This window comes from Nanorana parkeri, unplaced genomic scaffold (assembly GCF_000935625.1).
Source record: "Nanorana parkeri isolate BGI_ZX_2015 unplaced genomic scaffold, ASM93562v1 scaffold4, whole genome shotgun sequence".
NCBI classification, from domain to species: domain Eukaryota; kingdom Metazoa; phylum Chordata; class Amphibia; order Anura; family Dicroglossidae; genus Nanorana; species Nanorana parkeri.
The window spans coordinates 2954129-2975106 of NW_017306272.1; the positions used below are offsets into that span (position 1 = coordinate 2954129).

The following is a 20978-nucleotide window of genomic DNA, read 5'->3' on the forward strand; positions in this document are numbered from 1 at the left end:
TATACTATTGTCCTCCTGTGACCCAAAGCTCAGTATATTGCGAGGTACAGCTCGCTATATACTGAGAGCGCCACAGCCGGGACAGATGCCGACAATATAGTCGAGATCCACCCAGCTGCGTGAGTGACAGCTGGCTCTGCCTATCTAGAAGCAGAGCCAGCTGTGCTTGCCCCCTCCCCCGTCCGTGTCCTCCAGTCAGTGCTGGAGGATCGGAGAGGGGAGGGGTGGAATCCCTGCGGGGAGTGGTGACTGACAGTCACCGCTCGCTGCAGGGAGATGATCTGGAAGTGAGTGAGCGACGTTATGCATTCGCTCACTTCCTGATTTATTGAGCCGACCTGTGACAGTCTCATTGTCACAGGTCGGCTCGAACTATAGGATTGAGTGAAAATCACTCACCTCATATTTCTCCTTTAGGTATGTCTGAGTTTAAATGGATTTGGTGCCTCCTGAGAATCTTCTAGAAACATGGGAAGCTCTAAAGAGAAAAATGGACGGAGAAAATCATCTCAGACTTTCATTTTGGTATGGCCTGACACTTGAAAGTCAATGAAAGGCTTTCAGCGGAATTTCATGCACACAACTAAATAAACATAACAAATTAGAGCTGTTTTACCTGAGAAAGGATTTGTATTCCCTTACATTTATTCCTGAGATTCACGCAGCCCTGCCATACTGTCCAGCCTGACCTTTCTTTACAATCACGTAATTCAACTCAGTCTTCTCTCTGCCACCAACCTGTGACTGCACAGGGAATGAGAAGCAGACATATGAGCTCTGTCACTCTACTAAATGGGCTGCCTTAATGGAACACATGTTCACATGCAATGCGTGTACATTACCCCACAAATGTGAACCTTGCCTAAAGGAGAACGCCACATATAATAGATCTATTGCGCGAGACCTCTACTTTTTGCTTTAAAAATCATCCCTCGAAGTTTGCTAGTATAACTCATCCTGCCACTCGCTTTATTACCAACAAAAAATAAATCGAAAGATCATTTATTTATAAATAGTGAGCGTAGAATCATAGATGAAAAACTTCCACCAACTAATTCATGTTGTTCTCTCCTGTCAATGTCTCACCGTCACATCCAAGCATAAGAGAAGCATTATTAATAGATGTATTTCCTATCACCCACAGATGAGTGGTATCCTTTATAAAAGTCAGTATGTTTGTTCCGTTACATAATAATTCATAAGTCTGACAGACAAACAATAAACAATCGTTCACACCGGAGCACAGAATAAAGATGGCAGAGATAAACAGAGGCAGCTCATGAATGTCTAGGAGGAACTAAGCAGAACAGAGCTGCATATTCTGTACGTAGCATCGCCAAAATAGATGTCATCACCTAAATTTAGCTAAACGAATAGGTAAGAAGCTTCCATTGCATAAGTGTTATTAACTGGGGTTGCTTCAGTTGATCAGGTCTAGGTCTACCTGAATATACTGAATAACCAGGTTTTTCCATCATTGGATTTTTTTCTTCCCTCATGGCACAGGCGTATGACAATGCTAGGATTCATCGGTCTTCAGGAAGCATGAGAACAACATTGTTGCACGTGGATTGGCCATCACAGAGTCCAGACCTTAAGCTCATTAAGAAAATTTGGGATGTGCTGTAGAAGACTCTACGCAGTGCTCCAGCTCTCCCATCATCGCTAAAAGATCTTGGTGAAAAATGAATACAATTCTGGACAGAAATAAATGTTGTGACAATGCATAAGGTTATCGTAACGATGCCACAGTGAATGTATGCCGTAATCAAAGCTAAAGACACTCCAACAAAATATAAGAGCATGTGATAGGCTTTTTTGGCCACGCAGTGTATGATGCATTTAGAACTGACATCTCAGTTTTCAAAAAATACAGAAGAATTACACTTAACAGACCAGTCACTATCTAAATACAATAATACACATATCAGAATATCATTTGTTAGAGAAATGTGCATGGTACATCTGGAAGCAGACTGTGCTGGAACTGATCCTATGAAGTGGCCAATTCCTTTTCAATTACTCGCTGCTATTACTGTCACAGATGTAAAATTTGTGCACGTTGGCGTCACCAAGAGTAGGATTTGTCAATTGGTGTTCCTACTGATATGAGGTGGCTCAACCACTACTGTGTCACTAATAAAAGGGGCAGGGCTTTATGGGGACGGGTGGGCTTAAAGGAGAACTATGGGGTCAGTGTTTTTCCCCATAGTTCTCCTTAGGGTAACGGGAGGACACAAACTAGCGTCCTCCCGTTACCCTAAGCTCAGTATACTGCGAGCTACAGCTCGTGGTATACTGAGACGCCGCAGCCCGAGCGGATCCTGACTTAGACGTCGGGATCCGCCCAGCTGCGTGAGTGACAGCTGGCTCTGCCTATCTAGAGGCAGAGCCAGCTGTACCTGCCCCCTCCCCTGTCCGTTCCGGCAGTCAGCTCTGGCAGATCGGAGCGGGGAGAGGGGAATCCAGCCCCTCCCCCTGTCACGGCAGAGAGCCGTGACAGGATCGAGAGGTGAGCGAACCCGGTATGTCTTCGCTCACCTCCCGATCTACTGAGCCGACCTGTGACAGTCTCATTGTTACAGGTCGGCTAGAAGTATGAGGTGAGTGGAAATCACTCATCTCATAGTTCTCCTTTAATGTGTACATGACATTGGTTCATATATTAAATGTTGTTACATATTTCTAAAGTGCTACAGAGTAGTTCCACTAGGACCAGGCTTGGTTTTTCAAATAATTGATGTCCTATACAGACCTTGTCAAAAGGCTAGCTCAGAATGCCAGGACTAACCTATCTGATGTCCAATCCTGTTTCAGTAGTCTTTAAAATCTATTTGGTTCCCATGGTTACTGCAGTTTGTGATTCGGCTTTAGTCTATAGCACTACTATATTCTACTACCCCATTATAGCTGCCATAGACTTTAGAGAACTTTAGAGCTTATGTGACTTTAATAACATATGATGTCTCCTGAGACTGTTACTCCACTAAACAGGAGTGCTGCAGGAGGATGGCTGAGCAATGTGCAGACAGTCTGTGCACCATGGAAAACTGTAACAATCAGACAAAATTCTCTAACCCCTATCAATCGTTTTGTTGCCCAAGAACCATTACCTGGGGTTGTCTCATGTTCACTGGATTGTCACCAGATCTGGGCAAAAAGTGTTGATTGACAGACTGTCATCTAATGTCTAAGGGCGCCTAGAAGTGTCTATGCAAATCAATGTACATGCCCAGCCCTTCTACTGAATAAATTCCCTTTCTCTTAACTCTGCTGCAGATCCAATCACCGCCAGGAGTGAAGTGAAATACACACTACTTCATACTACTACGTAATAATTTAGGATGAAAATGGTCCTCTCTTGAGATACCTGGAACATTTAGTCAACTACTTGTGCATTTTAGGTTAATGAATGTGCAAATTATATATATTATATGTTATAATATTAAAATAAAGTGCTATGTGTTCTACAGAAGATTACAGAAGTTGGAGATCAATTGGAGAAACTCACAACTGCGATAATGCTCATACAGTACATAGGAAGAAGTCAGGATATAGTTGATGTTTTTTTTAAAGAATAAGAAGAATAAGTAGAAAAGTACCGGCTAGGTTTTGTAAGATATTTGTACTCAGTCAAAAAAAAATCCAAATATACGAATGGCTTAGAGGAAATAACCGTTGTCCAAATGAGACAACTGCAGTTAATTGCCAGTTTTGGAAAGTAAACAAATGAATGCTTTAGGGGATTATGTTTCAGAAGAAAATTCAGGAGCGCAATTCACGCAGCAATGAGCTGTAAATGGGTCTAATTAAAATTCTTGCCTGACAAAAACCTATTGCCCCTTGTCATTTTCTTCATACCTGTGGCCTTCAGGATTAGATAGTAATTTATGATTATTAAACTACCAATAATTGATGTCTGTTGAATTATACATAAGCTTGCTGCTCATTAAACATACTGACGGGCTGAATAAGAGCTGATTCAGGATCCTATTGCTTGTACATATTGACATTTGCTGCGTGCTAAAACTTTAACATGCAGATACTGCAAGTGGGTCGGACTCATACAGACTGAAGTTTTCTCACCAATAACGGGACCAGCTCCAATCTTTACCCAATCCTAACAGTATACATGCAGTACTTTCATCCATTCTTTTTTCCCACATCTGAAAAGACCAGGACTGCTCACAGGGGAGACTCTTCAAGTCCAGTAGTACTGTAGGTGCTTGTATTTACCTCCTATATGTTATGAAACATCCCGCAAATTGCAAGTCAAGCTCAATATTAGAAGCATAGCCATATTTATTGAGACCTCTACAGCCACCCTATGAATTTGTGTTCAGATTAGCTGGCGTCTGGCCAAAGTTATAGGGCAAAGTCATTATAAATCATTTTATCTGCACTCATTAGTTTCATCTCACAAAAACGTTGCCATCAAAAAATTTACTTCATTTACATAAATATCAAGTGTGGATGGGGGCATAATTTAAGATGATGGGGGGCCATAGCAAAATTGTAATGGCCACCTCTCTCTGTGGCACCTGTCACTGTCAACTGGGACAATACTGTCATTGATCAGAACATAAAATACATTATGAGTAAATTATATAAACATAAAGTCTAACCGAATAAAAGACAGGTAGTTGCAAGGTAAGAGACTTTCATCGGTGGGGAAAATTAACTTTTAATTTTAATACATCCTCAATAGCTCCCCAGACTATTTCAGTCCCAATTGATCTTTTTGGTATAAGATTTGGTGTAAATTCTAGGCTCTCCCGCCACCGCAGTAAGCAGGCACTGAAAGAGGAAAGAGTTTTTTTTTCATCTTTTGCAGAACTACAAACTCATCTGTGTTGTCAGTTTTTAGCTGAGTAGACTCGCCAGGATTTCTTACAGCCTCAAAAAGGCTGTGTTAGCCATACAAAGTTATTTTTAGGCTGCAACAGAAGCTTTGAAGGCAATAAATCTTCTTACAGATGCTGCCTGCTGCCCAGGGAAAGAGAGGAGGAGCTGTGGCAAGGAGTTGTCAGTTTTTCTAGGCTAAACACTTTGCAGGAGTCAATGTCACCTGCAATGATATAGTACTGGATTGTGATATCAGGGGGATATACTTCACTATGGAGACATTTACTCTCACTTCCTGTTGTGTCAACGCGACCAAAAATAAAGTAAAATCTCCACAGTGCAACATTGTTCTGGTGACAATTTTCCTCATTTTCGGATTTCCAAAACACAAAGAGAGAGTTAATATCACTAACAGGGTGCAAACAGCAATAAAAACATTACAGTGTTTTTTACCCTTCACTATTCTTTTCCAAAATGGAAAAAAAAACTTTAACAAGCAGCAAATAAGCATTAAAACAAGCTCTCAGTGTTCTCTGCAGGCACTGTAGGGTAATTCATCCTAAAAATTTATAGCAGAAGGATTTTCACATTCTCTCAGGAGCTCAGCTCATCCAACTACCCCAGCAGTGACTCGGCAGCCAGCAAGCTTTCTTAGCTCTATTTTTAAAAACAGAGAAGGAAAGCTGCATATGAAGAGCAGATATAGTTGCTCAGTGAGACAAATTTGATGACTTTACTGTTAATCTTTTGAACTTTGAGGATAACTTGCTCCACAAAGCCTACAGATACAGAGGTCAGTGGACGTTTGTTTAAAGTTCATTTACTGCTTGTTGAGAATATGTAACTAACTGTTCAAAGCCTGGCCACAGGTCCACTTTTAGGAGAAAATCCTGCACAGTAATCTTTTTGATTTGTCTTTTGCATTACACAAAATTTTAGAAAACACCACAAAAATCCATAAAACAAAGTGAAATAAAACCTTTACTAAACTGAAAATATTTTCAATCGTGAAACCTAGCAAATACAGAATGTTAATAAAAATGCTGCATGCTTTTATATCCTTATAGACCCCTTACATTTTAGCATTTTTGAAATAAGAGCAAAATTCATGAATACTAAAAAAGCTATCCCTTAGTTGTGTTTATAAATGTTTCTAATGTAGTAATAAAATGCTTTATAGGTATAAATGGTTTATTTATACAAGTGAGAAAGAACAAAGTCATGGAATAAAAATTTGTAAAACGTAAAGTAGTATTAGGGTTTTTTACCTTAATGCATTCTCTGCATTAGGGCAAAAATTACCCAGCACCTTTTTTCTCCCTCAGTCCCCCACACTTACCTGTCACCGACGCTCGTCCTCGCCGCCGGTCCCAAAGTGATTCTCCGTTCCCCGAACTTCTGGGTTGCGGGGGGAGGACACTGATGGCAGAGGAGCCATAGGCTCCTTTTGCCATCAATCAAAGAGGGAAGGGGCATGGCCTGCCACAGGGCTGTGTGTGTCTATGGACCCACACAACCACTGCGGGCATGAGCGTGCATGGCTGCCTCCATTAGAACGATGGTGGCAACCGTGCAGGAGGTATTTATCTACTGCAGTTTCACTTTCCCTAAGGCCTGGTTCACACCTGGGCGTTTTACAGCGCTGATCGACGCGCTGTAAAACGCCCAGCAAGTGAAATCCCATACTTTCCTATGGGCATGGTTCCCACCTGGGCATATTTCAGGTCATAGGAACGCGCTGAAAAACACCCTACGCCCAAAGAAGTACAGGAGCTTCCTTGGGGCATTTTTCTGCGCATTTCCATTGGTGTTCCCGAGTGTGGATCGGGGTTAACAAAGCGGTAACCCAGAGCCACACTCGGGAATTCAGCGTACGGGTCTTACCTTGTCCACGATCCCCGCTGTGTCCTCCGGCGGCTGCCGACTTCCGGGTTCCATCCCTTGCGAGCGGCCGCGTCACAGGGGGGCGGAGCCGTCGGGAAGTTTGAAAGTGAAAATTATTTTATTTTTTTAAATAGAGAAAATAAGGAAAAAAACAAAAAAAAATCATACCGCCAGTGAAACGTGCGTTTCACTGAATGGAAAAACATGCTAAAAACGCGAAAAAAAACACCTGAAAAAATATGCCCAGGTGTGAACCCAGCCTTACAGGCCTCCTTCCCACCCTTTGACTGGATATTAAAAAAAGAAGCAGCATAAACATACCGACGAGCTGTCACACTACACTCTCTCCTTCTATGCACATGGCTCCTTGCACTCCAGCACATCTGACTGGCTCCTTGTGCTCCTTCACCCTCCCTTCCCATTTAGACTTGGTAGGCGTGTGAATGCTTGCAGTGTTTTTTTGCATTTATTTCCTGTGATTGTTGAGCGTCTGCATAGGGCAGCCCACAAATTTTCATAGGCTTTGCTTTGCATATTCTTTGCGTGTTTGTTGCGCATTTTTGTGTGTGCAAGAACGCACATTTTGCTTGCTGCATTTGCGGTGCCATTACCAATAATGGCACCGCAACTACAACGCCAAGTGTTTATGGGGCCTATGTTCTGCTGTACAGACTGTACAGTAGACTGCAATAGACTGACACTGCTTGCATTTAAAAAATACATTGAGGCCTTGTTCACACCACGCGCGGAGCAGGTGCAGAACAGAGCAGTTGCAGACCGGATCAAAACTGCGTCCAATGTATTCCAATGGTATTTTTTGCATCCATTTCACATCGCAGAGTTCAGGTCCAGAGCAGGTGAAAAAACTGCAGCAGGCCCTATTTTACCTGCTCTGGAACGCATGCAAACGCATCAAAAACGCATGCAAATGCCTGGAACGCACTGAAAGCCCATGTTAAACTTAATTTTTTTTTTTTTTTTCTACCAAAAACCGCCCGGAACGCATCAAAAACGCGGCACAACCCACTGCACTGCGTGTGCAGAAACCTGCATTTGGTGTGAACAAGGCCTGAATTACATATTAATGATCACAGAGCTGCATTTATTTGTGTCTTTGATAGAAGTTCAGCTTTAAGGTGCTCCAGAATTTAAGAACAGGCACATCTCTTCAGTTCCCTTTCAACCTTTCAGAGCACCTCGGGAGCCACCAAAGCTTGTTCCAATATGACATACAAACTTCAGCTAGGATGTTGGTGACCCCATCCTCTAACTTGCCTTACATTTAGTGATAGTGATCACCCATCAAATACGCTACTGAGTACTACAACAAATTAAAAAAAAAAAAAAAAGTTAAAATCTGTAATAAGAGTAAAGTGAACAGGACTCTGAGGTCACTGAGCTGTGACCCAATAACTGTGCAAGGCTGTACATTTCTCAGTACATTGCTTCTGATATTGCTATTTTCCAGTACCAAGGGATGCAAGTTTTATCTGTGCATGTCAGGAATGTATTCAGCACTGAAAGGGAGATAATACCTTGTGCTCAGAGACCATGAAGAGAAATTCACTCTCTATCAATATGTATGTTACTCCGCTGGGCTCTATCACATAGCAGCAGCATATGTGTGTATGCATGCAGTGCATCCACCATTATATAAACATTTCATAATAAGAAATACTATGGATCAACTGGAACAATTCATGGGAAGAAGTTGGCAGGGTTTCCCTGGTAAGTATGCTTAGTCACGTCAGTGGTAGATAAGAGTTGTGTAAGCCAGAGATAGGCAACCCTGGAGAGGTGGAGATCAACCTGAATAACATAGAAGAGATCAAAGATCACCAGAATGCAGCATGCTATTTTTTTAAAAAACTAGCAAGGCCCTACTAAAAAGTAAGGAAGGTTTGAAGATTCCAGGGATACACAATAGGTAACACAGAGTCCAGAGCTCAGTAGTAAGTAATGCAGAGTTCAGAGGTCAGTAGTATGTAATGCACAGTGCAGGGGTCAATAGTAACACAGATTGCAGAGGTCAGTAGTATGTAACGCACAGTGAAGGGGCCAATAGTAACGCAGAGTACCTCTCTCTGTTGGAGTCCCACGAGGTTCTGTACTGGGTCCTCTTCTATTCTCATGCTACACTGCCTCTCTTGGTAACCTTATCTCATCATACGGCTTTCATCACCACCTCTATGCTGATGATATAGAGATCTACCTCTCCTCACTGGATCTTTCCCCCAATCTGTTGGCTTGTGTAACTGATTGCCTATACGCTGTTTCAAAATGGATGAATACCTGCTTCCTCAAACTGAACCTCTCTAAGACCGAACTCCTCATGTTTACTCCCTCTAAGGTTACCCCCATATCCATCTCTCCTTAGGTTGACGGAGCTACTATTTCCTGTACTCCGCAGGCACACTGTCAAGCTTCTTGACTCTGACCTCTCCTTTTCCCCTCACATTCACTACTCACTATTCTTTTAGGAAACACTTTAAACTTCTCAGCCTTACCTACAAAGCTCTGCATAACCGTGCTTACATTTCATCCCTAATTGGAAGATATACTCCAAATGGGCCCCTTCGTTCCACCAATGACCTGAGACTATCCTGCCCACTCATCCCCACACCCAACTCTCGTCTACAGGACCTCACCAGGGCTGCCCCCACCTTATGGAATGCTCTCCCACGCCACATCAAGCTCTCACCATCCCTTTAAAAACTCCCTCAAAACATACTTCTTTAGAGAAGCACATCAGCTCTCTCCTTGATTTCTCGCCCTATACAACCTTCCCATCTGCACCCGTTTCCCAGTACTCCCAAATCCCCTCCCATTTTATTTGGTATACATCTATAGTCTCCCCTTCCCCACCACTGTGTCTTTGGTCCCCTTCCTCTTAGACTGTAAGCTTGTTTAGGCAGGGTCCTCCTCAAGTACTATTTCTCAGGAAAAGGTAAAGCAGATTGCAGAGGTCAGTAGTATTTAATACACAGTGCAGAGAACAGTAGTATGTAACGCACAGTGCAGGGATCAGTAATATCGCATAGTGCAGGGGTGCAGAGACTGATGATAGTGCAAGCCTGTCTCCTTCTACGCTGCAGTATTGGAATGTTCCCCAGCATCCTCATGCCTATACACTGTGAATAGATCGTGGCCTCCTGCACCATACCAGGCCACATGCCCTCAACAATATGGGAAGTGTGCTTTGCCAAAGGGGGACCCTGACAAAGCACCTTGTCCCCATTACTCCTACTCATTCACCAAATACAGTAAAATTGTAAATAAATACACCACTGTACACCACACCTTTATTTGGGAAAAAAAAACAACACAGTTTTTGAAAAGTTTTTATTTTAAAAAAAAAATGGCCATCAATATAATCCACAGGTCCATCACGTTGCCCAGCAACATAGATCCACGTCAATCACGATGGATAACGGCCGCTGACTCGCCGAAAGAATAAATGCATGAGGCCTGCAGACACGACCAATCACGATGAACTCTTGCCGCAAAATGACAGCTCTGATCTGAATGTCAACAAAGGTCGTGTCGTCACGGGACTTGTTTCGTCGCTTTGTTGACATTCAGGAGCAGAGTTGTTATTATGACAGGTCTGCTCCCGAATGTCAACAAAGGGACAGAGCGAGTCGTGATGTCACGGGACTTCTTCCGCCCCTTTGTTGACATTAGAGAGCAGAACTGTCATAATAACTCTGCTCCCGAATGTCAACAAAGAGGCGGAACAAGTCCTGTGATGTCACGAATCGCTCCACCCCTTTGTTGACCTTTGAGTCAGAGCTGACATTTTGTGGCGAGAGTTCGTCAGGATCGGTCATGTTGGCGGGCGTCGGGTATTTTTCTTTCAGCGAGTGGGCAGATCCATCGTAATTGACGTAGATCTACATCGCTGGACAACATGATTGACCTGTGGATTACATCGATGGACATTTTTATGTTTTTTTTTTGTTTTTTTTTTAATAAAAGACTTGTCTTTTTTTCAAATAAAGAACTTTTTTTACATTGTGGTATGTTGATTTACAATTTTACTTACATGGGGAGGGTGTTTTACCCCCTAGTAAAGCACCCTCCCCATGTTAAAGGCATGTTGCCTGGTATGGTGCAGAAGGGGGAGGGGACAAGTGTGCACCCCCTTTTCTGCTCTGCCAGGCTGCGTGACTTTCTTCTGCTTCCCCTTTCACCAATCACATTTAAGCTCCCAAGACAAGTTCTAATCTGATTGGTTATTGGGGGACACTTCTCACAACTAACATTTTATATCAGGCTTTCTGTATGTGTGTAACATCAAGTAGCTTGCAGTAGACTTGTATGCAAATTTACCTCCAGCATCATAAGCGGGGGTACTCAGATCACCAAATTAGCCAACAAATGTGAATGGGGTGATCTGCATCTCTACAGCGATGCTTGGCTATAACAGGAGTTTTGAATGGAGTGTACCTTTAATACATAAGTAATACACCAATACATCAGTTTATTTAATCTTCTGCCCTTGCATCTGTAACAATGTTTATATTACTGCTGTAGAATGAAAAATACTGATTTATTTTTCGCAAGGTCAAAAATGAATTCAATTTCTACCGCCAACCATAGCAGCTGATTTATTTGATTGACCTTTAATAAACGCTGCACATTTTAAACAGATCAGCCAGTTTCTGCTATTTCATTTCATTTTATAGCAGGAGCTGCCATGTCTCTATGCAGGCTGAGATGTGAATTGTAAAGATATAATGTGCAAATTGTGCACGCAAGGCTCGTACAGGGTGGAGCTGTTTACAACAACTCAGAAATGTCAGCATGAAGTATAAATAAAATAAATGCTGGTTTAATATTTTAGCAGCTTGCATGTAGTTTAACAGACAACTCAGCTGCTAAAAGGCATAGAAGATATCGGCTGCCACTTTATTATTATAGGCCTTCTGGCAAACTTTTATTGTGTATGTCCAAGTCAGCTGTAAATTCTGTTAATTGTTTCCAGTGGGGTTTCAGATCTGCACACCTTGTGTATTGCTATTTGACTGCGTGAAAAGATGTCTGCCAAGCAAAACATTGCCAGAATTGAAAAGTGCCCAGATATAGGAAAACATCAAGCAATGAAAGATTGTGTTATGGCTATTTATCAATCATGTCCTCTCTTTTATTTTCTCTATACAATGGTGCAGGTGTCTGATAGGTTTCTATGTGCAATACAAGTTTGGATACATTAAAGTGACACTAAACTCAGAAATTAAATCGTAAAAATGAATTCAAGCACCCTATGTATTAACAATGCTGGACTTTATTTGTGTATCACACTGTTCTGTTTAGGGTATTGAGGAGCCAGTGACTCTCTCCATGTGACAGCACTGGGCCAATCATTGCTGTCACACAGAGAGCCCTTAGGGTACGTTCACACCAGATGCAGTGCGTTCCGGTCTTATTCTGGCCGGAACACACTGCACCGCATTGCGGCCGGCCCACTTTTTTGTGGGGCATTTGAGGGGGGGGTGGCGGGCCATTGAAGTAAATGGCACCGCAGCCACGTTCTCCGGCCGCAATCCTATCGCCCCCACGGGATTGCAAGCCACATTGTGATGACTATTTTGATCGCACAATGTGCATTGCGATCCCGTGCAGGTGATCGCATTGCGGCCGGAAGGCGTGTCTACGGTGCCATTCAGAATCGGGCCGGAACGCACTGCATCTGGTGTGAACGTACCCGTAGCCATGTGTATGCTATGACTTAGTGTCTTGTCTTGTAGATCCATCGCAAGATGGAGGAAAAAACTGGACGGACACACAGAGGTGACATCTTTTCCGATCAGCCAGGGATCTGTGTGACAGGGGCCTTACACAGTACACACACATGTATGATTTGAACATGGCGTAAAAGAAAATAATTGTTTTCTAAATGCCCTTGCTTTGAGCCTGCATTGATCTATGCAGATTGTGCAGCTCAACGGACTAGGACTGCAAATAATGATTATATTCATAATTGTTTAGTTGGCCGATTATTTTTTCGATTAATCGGATTTAAAAAATGTTTTTAAAAATCCTTCCTTAATATAAAATAAAATACATAAATGCAGTGTTACAAGCATAAAGTTTACTTCAGAATAAAAAAAACTGCAGTCACAATTTTTTGCAATCGCACTGCACTGGAACGCACGGAATTGCAGTACTGTGCGTTCCAGTGCGGGTGATCACGCTGTGGGTGGGAGGCGCGTTTGGGGTGCCATTGAAATGAATGGCACTGCAACGTACCTCCCGCAGCAGAATTTGTCAGGCCGAAAACAGAAATGGCTTTGACTTTTCCCCCACCTCTTATAGTTTTTTTTTTTAATGATTGCATTGTAAGCACATGGCGCTTAAATAGCTTCAGCCAGAGAATGACAGCTCCCAGTGGCAAGATTTCGCAGACGGAAGCTGAATGTATGCACAGCAGGTGGTGGGCTGATGCAATAGCCAGCCTGCTATCGTCCATTTTAAATTGCAATAGCCAATAGCAGGCTGGCTATTGCACTCGCCCACTGCTTGCTGTGCCTACCTCCCAGCGTGGAGGAGAGAGCTAGGGGATCCAACCAACTAATTGATCATGAGAATAGTTGACAACTCTTCTCATTATCGATTAATATTAGTTGGTTGTAGCCCTACAACGGACATGGTGTGAACAATTTCTAAGAAGATCCAGAGGTATTTGCTGGCAATAAATAATAATTACTATGAGGCACCTAAATTAGGATTGATAGACTTAGGTTAGCAGTAGGTTCACTTTAATTTCACACCACGACCTTTAAACACGACCATAAAATATGAATACCTATGATGATGAAATAGGAGGAAAGTGCGCTATAGATGCACTGTTCATGAATTAAACTCTGCACCATTCAAACTGAATCAGCCAACAGTATCTACAAAGGAGGGTGAATGAGTGAGTGGAGATACTTTGATCTCTCTGACTGCAGCTATTAACTTATGAAGTACAGGCAAGATTAGATTTTGGCATTCTGTTCAGTATTCCAGTAAGCTAAGCGATGGAAGCAGACAAAGCAGTGTCATTACAATGTTATGGAATTGACATATTGCTTATAGCTTATAAAGACACACAGTTCATTGCTGTCTGCAGGTAGCATTATTTATCACCAAATACCTGCAATATAATGAATTCCCAAATGCATCACTTCGCTGGATTTCTTATCTGGAGAATTGCTTCTCGCTACATCAAGTCAATGAGAAATATTCAAGATAAGTGAGGCATTCTCTATAGCTGTTAAATACACCAACCACTACATACTGCATCTGTTGATGGAAAGCAATAAAATCCACTATTGAAAAATGATGACTACAATTGATTCGTTTTAACTCTTTCAGTAGCAAGGCTATGCATATTTTCTACATCCTGTGGCTGATCCAGATTTCACATTTATAATTAAAGCTAGATGCCGGGCAGATATAAAAACACCATTTAATATGGCTGTACAGCAACAGTAAGACTGGGAGAGAAAGAGGCAGTAGTAAGAATCAGGCTTTGTGACAATCAAAATGTTGACAGGGAACATGCTGACAGGAGGAGAGGGCTGAGTAAGAAAAGTTAATGACTTATCAGTGTTTTGCTACTTCTTCATTGTCCAATGAACACCGGGTAAAAGAAACTTGGGGGGAAAATGCTATGATCTTTGATATAGAAGCTTTTTTATGGCTGCTGGGGAGAGGAGGGGACGAACCTGGAATTGGACTTTAAGAGGTCTATATAAAAACAAATCTCAGAGCCATTCGCCCTGCAAATCACTGTCAACATTCATGCCAGCATTCATTCTGTGCGAACTGAGGCAAAAACTAACATTGTTAGTATATATTTTCTTTTCTGTTCCAATGTAACATTCTGAAAAATACCACTTTTTAGCCACTAGATGGAGCTGAGGAGCATCGGAAATAATACTTATCTAGTGGACATAACACAGTATTTTCTGAGTATTCCATTCGACCTGAAAAGAAAATATACTAAGAATGTTCTCTTTTGCCAAAGAACAAATGTTTACAGAGCTTTGCAGGGCGAATGACTGTAAATTGTTGATAAATAGACCCATAGGTATTATTTGAAGCTTGTTGAATAAAGACTAAAGACTTCTTTTAATGGCATAGCACATCCATAGAAAGCTATTTCCTAGACTTAAAAAAAAAACAGATGCATTTGGCACCAATGAAGAACAGTTGGAAGCCTTGAGTGACATCCCCTCAATGGCAAGTGAACTGGTATCTAATAAAAGATATGAAACCATATTCCAGAGAGTGCATATATAATGGAATGCATACACATAGTCATCCCTGGTCAGTTATCATTTGTCTCATATCAGCCCAGTAGCAATAGACACGAATCACTGCTTTACAGTATATTCACAGCAAGTTGTGAATGATTTATTCAGCACACTCAATGTAGCTACACTAAGATTAGAAAAATAATAATGGAGGCGTGTTGCCCCTTCGGCTGCTTCATTTCCATGCACATTATTGAGGGCAGATGTACAGCAAGAACATTTTGTAATGGTAAATGAAGTATTTACTGAACTTTGCAGAAGATTAAAGAAGGCAGCGATGACAAAACTGAGACTGTCGGAAAATGACAAATCTGGCAGCTGGTGTTCTTAGGGTGACACGAAATTCATCAAATTGTTCTAAAAGTGCTACATGGAAAATGCTTCATTTCAGCCTAAAAAACGCAGAGTGGATGAAAGTTACAACAATCTACAATCCAGGGGGAATTATCAAGGAAGTGTTAAAAAAAAGAATCAGATGCCATTTTGCTGTAAATGACTGCGACTTATTTCTTTGCAAGTTGGCAACATTTTTCTTTTATTTGTGATCTCAGCGTCCTTATGGGATGGTTCTGAAAAAGCTGCAACATCTCTGCATATATTTCTCCCAAATTAAATGTCAGGTCTGCGACCATTTTTACTTCCAGCCAGGACATCACGTTCTCATACAATTCATCCCCACCCATGTAACACTTGCCCCTCCCTTTTACATTGTAAGCCCTCACGGGCAGGGCCCTCCTTACCATCTTGTCTTGAAGTGTATTGTGATTGTAATGTCTTCCTTATATTGTAAAGCGCTGCGCAAACTGTTGGCGCTATATAAATCCTGTATAATAATAATAATAAATATACTGTATATATACAGTATACCTGGGTTCAATTTTCACTACAGATGTAAGATTCAAGCACTGGTAGCCATAATTAAGATATACTGTCAAACAAGAGCAACTCCAACTATGCTGCCTAATCCTAAAGTTGAACTCCATGATAAGCAAATGTTGTCTACAGTAGCGTATCTACTATAAAATGCGCCTATGGCAGCCCGACCAACTGGGTGGGACGCCTGCTAGGGCGAAAAAAGTCAGCTGCCTCTGTGGGTCATGAACTGCAAGGGTAAGGTGCTTGTTTTCATCAAAAAGATATACTCACCTGAACGGCCAACTGACTCCAAGACCGGTCCCTGCAGCCTGTCTCCTCCCCCGCTCCAGTGATGGAATGTCTATCGGCGTCCTAATGTCCTATACACTGTATAGAACATGAGGATCACAGGACCTCAGACCGCTGGAGTGTAGGGTGAGCAAGGCTGGAGGGACAGGTCTAGCAGCCAGCCAGCTCAGAGGTTCAGGTATATCTTTGTTATTTTCGTCCCTAGACAAAATAGAGCACTTAACCCTTGCAGTGCGCGGGTGGCCCCACTGCAAGGGTTAAGGAAATATGTGCTCGGAGACCTTCTTTAACTTTGCCTCTGTGCAGTAGCTTCCTGTAATAAAGACCAGTCACTGATGCCCTCTTTGTGCAGGGTGACTGGTTTTGTCTCTGCCCCCTCCTCTAGTTTTCTGCAGGCAGCCTGTAGTGGGTGGGCATTCTCTGGATGGACTCCAGAGGGACGTACTAATCAATGACTTTAGGTAGAGACAAAACCAAATTGTCCCCCACCCAATTATTTGGGGTAATTATTTTGCAGTCTGTGAATCACATCTGACCAATGATTTTTTGTGGAAGGGAAGAGAATTTATAGGGATGGTAGCCAATGGCTGAGACCCAGACACTGACCAAGAGAGCAAATCTGACCCAGATGCCTTAGACTGGCAATTCAAAACGATTAAAGGAGAACTATGGGGTTAGGGCTTTTCCCAATAGTTCTACTATGGGGTATACTGAGACGCCGCAGCCAGAACGGATCCCGACAATTATGTCTGGATCCGCCCAGCTGCGTGAGTGACAGCTGGCTCTGCCTATTTAGAGGCAGATCCAGCTGTACCCGCCCTTCCCCCGTCCGTTCCGCCAGTCAGCGCTGGAGGATCAGACAGGGGAGGGAGGAATCCAGTCCCTCCCCTGTCACGGCTCTTTGCCGGCACATGATTGAGAAGTGAGCTAGCGCCGGTATGTGTTCGCTCACTTCCCGATCTACTGAGCCGACCTGTGACGGTTTCATTGTCACAGGTCGGCTCAGATTATGAGGCTGAGTGAAAATCACTCACCTCATAATTCTCCTCTAAGGGCAAGTTTTCATCTTGCAGCCTGACTTATCCCAAGAAGCCCAAATGTCATACAGTTGGGAGATGTCCATTGAGACAAGGTTGTGACGGTGACGTGGTATTGTTTAATTTACCTTTTTATAACGTTACAGACGAACACAAGGCAAAGCAGCTTTATAAAAAGATGAAATACATATACGACAGCGGTTTTACCTGGCAAAGGATTTGTAATTCTGCTCAGACAATGTTCTGATCAAGACAACCCTGCTAGATAGCACAGGCAGATCATAAACCTCCCACCATAGCAACAAAACACTGTAGCCAGGGGTGGGCAAATTAATATGGCATTCAGGAGCCAGCAGGATTTTGTTTAGGAGCCAGCTCCATTGACAACTAGTCAGTTAGATGCCAGCTGTTAAATTTAAGATGCATTGGCTACCTGGATCCTGGGATTTGTCCAGCCCTGCATTAAGGTGCCCATACACTGTTCGAATTTCACCCGGTTTTTGAGGAACCGGACGAAATTTGTAGTGTGTGTCACTGTCGACACCCTTTCGATCGACATCCCTTGATCAGCAGATCGAAGGAGCCGGTCTGAAAATCTTCAACCATCAGAGCCTGCCGGCAGCCAATGATCGGCCCGCTCTCATCGAGTATTCTGACAGGCGTCACCTGTCAAAATACAATGTAAACTGCAGGATTCCTCGACTGACACACTGTTAGTGTTGATGGAGGAATCGGGTCTATTTTTTTCCTTCAGTCCGTGGGTTAAACGAAAAAGATAAATCAGTGTATGGCCAGCTTTTAGCCAAGAACACACACATATCATGCTGACTGGACATAAGCAGCATATAGACAGACACGGAGAGACTAAGCGGAGGGGCTACATGACTGGGGGGAGGAATAGTCCCGGGAGAAAGGGTTAAAAAATAAAATGGGAATAGCTGCTCTTACCTGATTGGACGTCGGAGTCAGGTGTCCGGGAGGAGCCGCATGGGAAGGGACTGCGAGGGCTGAGGGACGTCCTCTTTCTGGAAATCGACGAAGGAAGCAGGTTGTCCCACCCTCCCTCCCTGAATTTGGTGGTTATGGGGGTTGGGGGGTTTCATTTGTCACGGCAGCTTGGCGGGTTAGGGGGTCTTTGGGTGGTCTACAAAATCGGAGTTCATTACAAAAATGGGGGGCCCTCAGCTGGTATGGGTGCTTCCCCATGTTGGTGTCCGGATTTGTAAAGGGCGGGGGCCTGGCCACTTGGGAACCCAGAAGGAGTAAGTGTCCTCGAGCTGGTTGTGGTGTGGCTGGGGACATGGGTGGAGTGTTATGAGAGGCCTTGTTTGGGCTGGCGGGCACCCAAAGACCCCTTCTCAGGTCAACCCTTGTTTAAAGTATTATTTTTGTATATTTGGTTTATTACTTTGGTTATTGTTAAAGTGGTTTGTTTAATAAAAGGGCTGCTGTGGCCGTTAAAATCCATGTCGCGCAGTCCGTGTGTTTATTGGGGTTCTTAACGGAGGGACAGAAAGTTGACGAATCCATCAGTCATGATGGCAACGAGTGTTGACTCATGTTGTCTACTCTGCCTGTCACCAAATGTAGAACAAACATCCTTAAGCTGTACGTGGCTGGCACAGTAACTACAATTTATATTTACAATGTGCATGACAGCAGACCTAACACAGTTATTGACTGCAAATATATATTCATTACAAAAAAGTCTTACATTGAAGAACACACACAATAATATGTATTTGTGTATCTGAATTTTAATGTAGAAAATGTTCATAGTTACTCCAGAAGCATCCCACTTCACGGTTCAATATCTGACCTAGTAATTATTTAAGATGTTCATATTACAAATGAGTCCATAAATCAAATGATATATATATGCAAAGCAAATCAGAAGAGATACATACTGTACATACCTTATCCAGTGCTGTCAGCAGATATCAGGTAGCATAACATGTGCCTGCACCTGACATCTTTCCTAACTGCATCCCATTGTCTGGAAAGACCAATAGCTTTGTACAGCTATGGGTCCCATAGGTTGGGAACATGGCCATGCTCATTCCTAATTTCTAAAACTCATTGTTTTCCATACATGTGATTGGTAGGTTTATTGGCCAATGATGAGGCTTTTTTGGGGGGGAGAAGTTCGGTGCCAGGCTCTCAACTCACTGACACGTATTGGGGATTCTGGGAACCCAGGCTGCTTACACTAAAGCAGGCCATATACTAGTAGTTTTTTTATCGTTCAGCCCGCAGAAAGGGGTTTGATTGCCCCATCCACCCTAAACAGGGTAATCTTCCCTGCCAGGCTCTTGTATTCTGACAGCCGGCGTTTGTGGCTGATAGAATACGCAGATACTGACTGTAGCTAATTGGCTGCAGTCACTATTCAGGGGACAATTTTCAGCCCGGCTCTTTCAACAAACGTCAACTGAAAAATCCACTTTTGTTAAAAGAAGTGGTGCAAACTCGGCCACACACAACTCAAGTCCTGCTGACCTTGCTGAGATCTTATCAGTGTAGGCTGATGTCAGATGGATGAGATCTTCTGCTAGAGACAAATCTCTCTGTCTGTCCGCATGGAATCGCTCCCTCTGTATACAGAGGGAATGAGATGTCACTCTGTTGCTGGCCTGAATGCTTCTGATTCTCGACTGCTGCCTCAGCTACAGAGGGAGCCATTCCTTACGGACAAAAAGACAGCTTCTTTGCAATCCTGCTGCTAGCAATTTAGACACAATCACCAGTGGGAGTTCCTTGTCTGGCATCATCCTAAGAGGGACCTTAAAGTAGTATTAAACTCTCAAACCTTTTTTTCAATAAAGAATCTAGATCAAACAAATATACAGTACATTGCCCAGCAAAGTATTTCTTTACATTTCCCAAGCACATCACCCAAGCACTTCCAGTCATCATGTTTCTGAACAGTTGGCTCTAACTGTCTCAGCTCCACTTCCCTAAACCTCCTGTTGAGTACAACATCACAAGGGACAGAGCAGTCTCCAGCCACCAGAAAAGAGAAGAAATGAGGAAGGATTGGGGAGCAGAGAGCAGGGGATGGCTTGCCTTGCTGTGTCTGTGTGTTTGTGCAGACACACACAGCATACTAGCACACACAAGGGTGGCTCCATTGGACCCTGTAAGGAAAAGGTGCCGTCCTGAAACAAGATATCAAGGCCAGTGCTCAGGGGACCAGCTGATTCTGCAGGAAGCTAAAACTTTTTTAAAAAACAAGAAGCAGCATCCATTGTAAGTAATTTCATCAGCATTTGAAATAGCTTAAAAACCTTGTAACTTTAACATCACTGTGGACACCTTGAGGTACCTGCTATGTGCTGACACAGACCTAGAGATCAGGGCAGGAGATCACCAGAAAGTGAAGCCCCAAATTCCTCTTTTCCCTCTCTAATATGATATATCACATGATATGGTGAGCCAGGAAAAAGGTTTTTTTTTGGCACTAACAAATGAGTGGCTGGAGAGCAAGGGAGGGAAGGAAACAGTGTGGGGGATGTGTAAAGTGGGTCTTGCTGATCCCTATTTGGATCCTCCTGGTGGGCCCTTTAACCTGTAGGCTACGGTCAGCTGCCCCATTTGTCCATATGTAGTAGAAGCAGGTATGGCCGATGAGCCAGACAGTGCACCAAAGTGCATTTGGGGAGCCACTCTCCTCTAATGCCTCACCGTGATACTTTGCATGAAGTCACTAGAAATGATATATATATGTATATATATATATATATAT

General features: G+C 43.0%; 1 protein-coding gene across 1 annotated transcript in view; it reads right to left on the minus strand.

Moving 5' to 3' along the window:
* CHN2 (chimerin 2) overlaps positions 1–20978 on the minus strand; it is a 220339-nt gene that overhangs the window by 156833 nt on the left and 42528 nt on the right. The gene's annotated exons all lie outside the window — the stretch shown is intronic.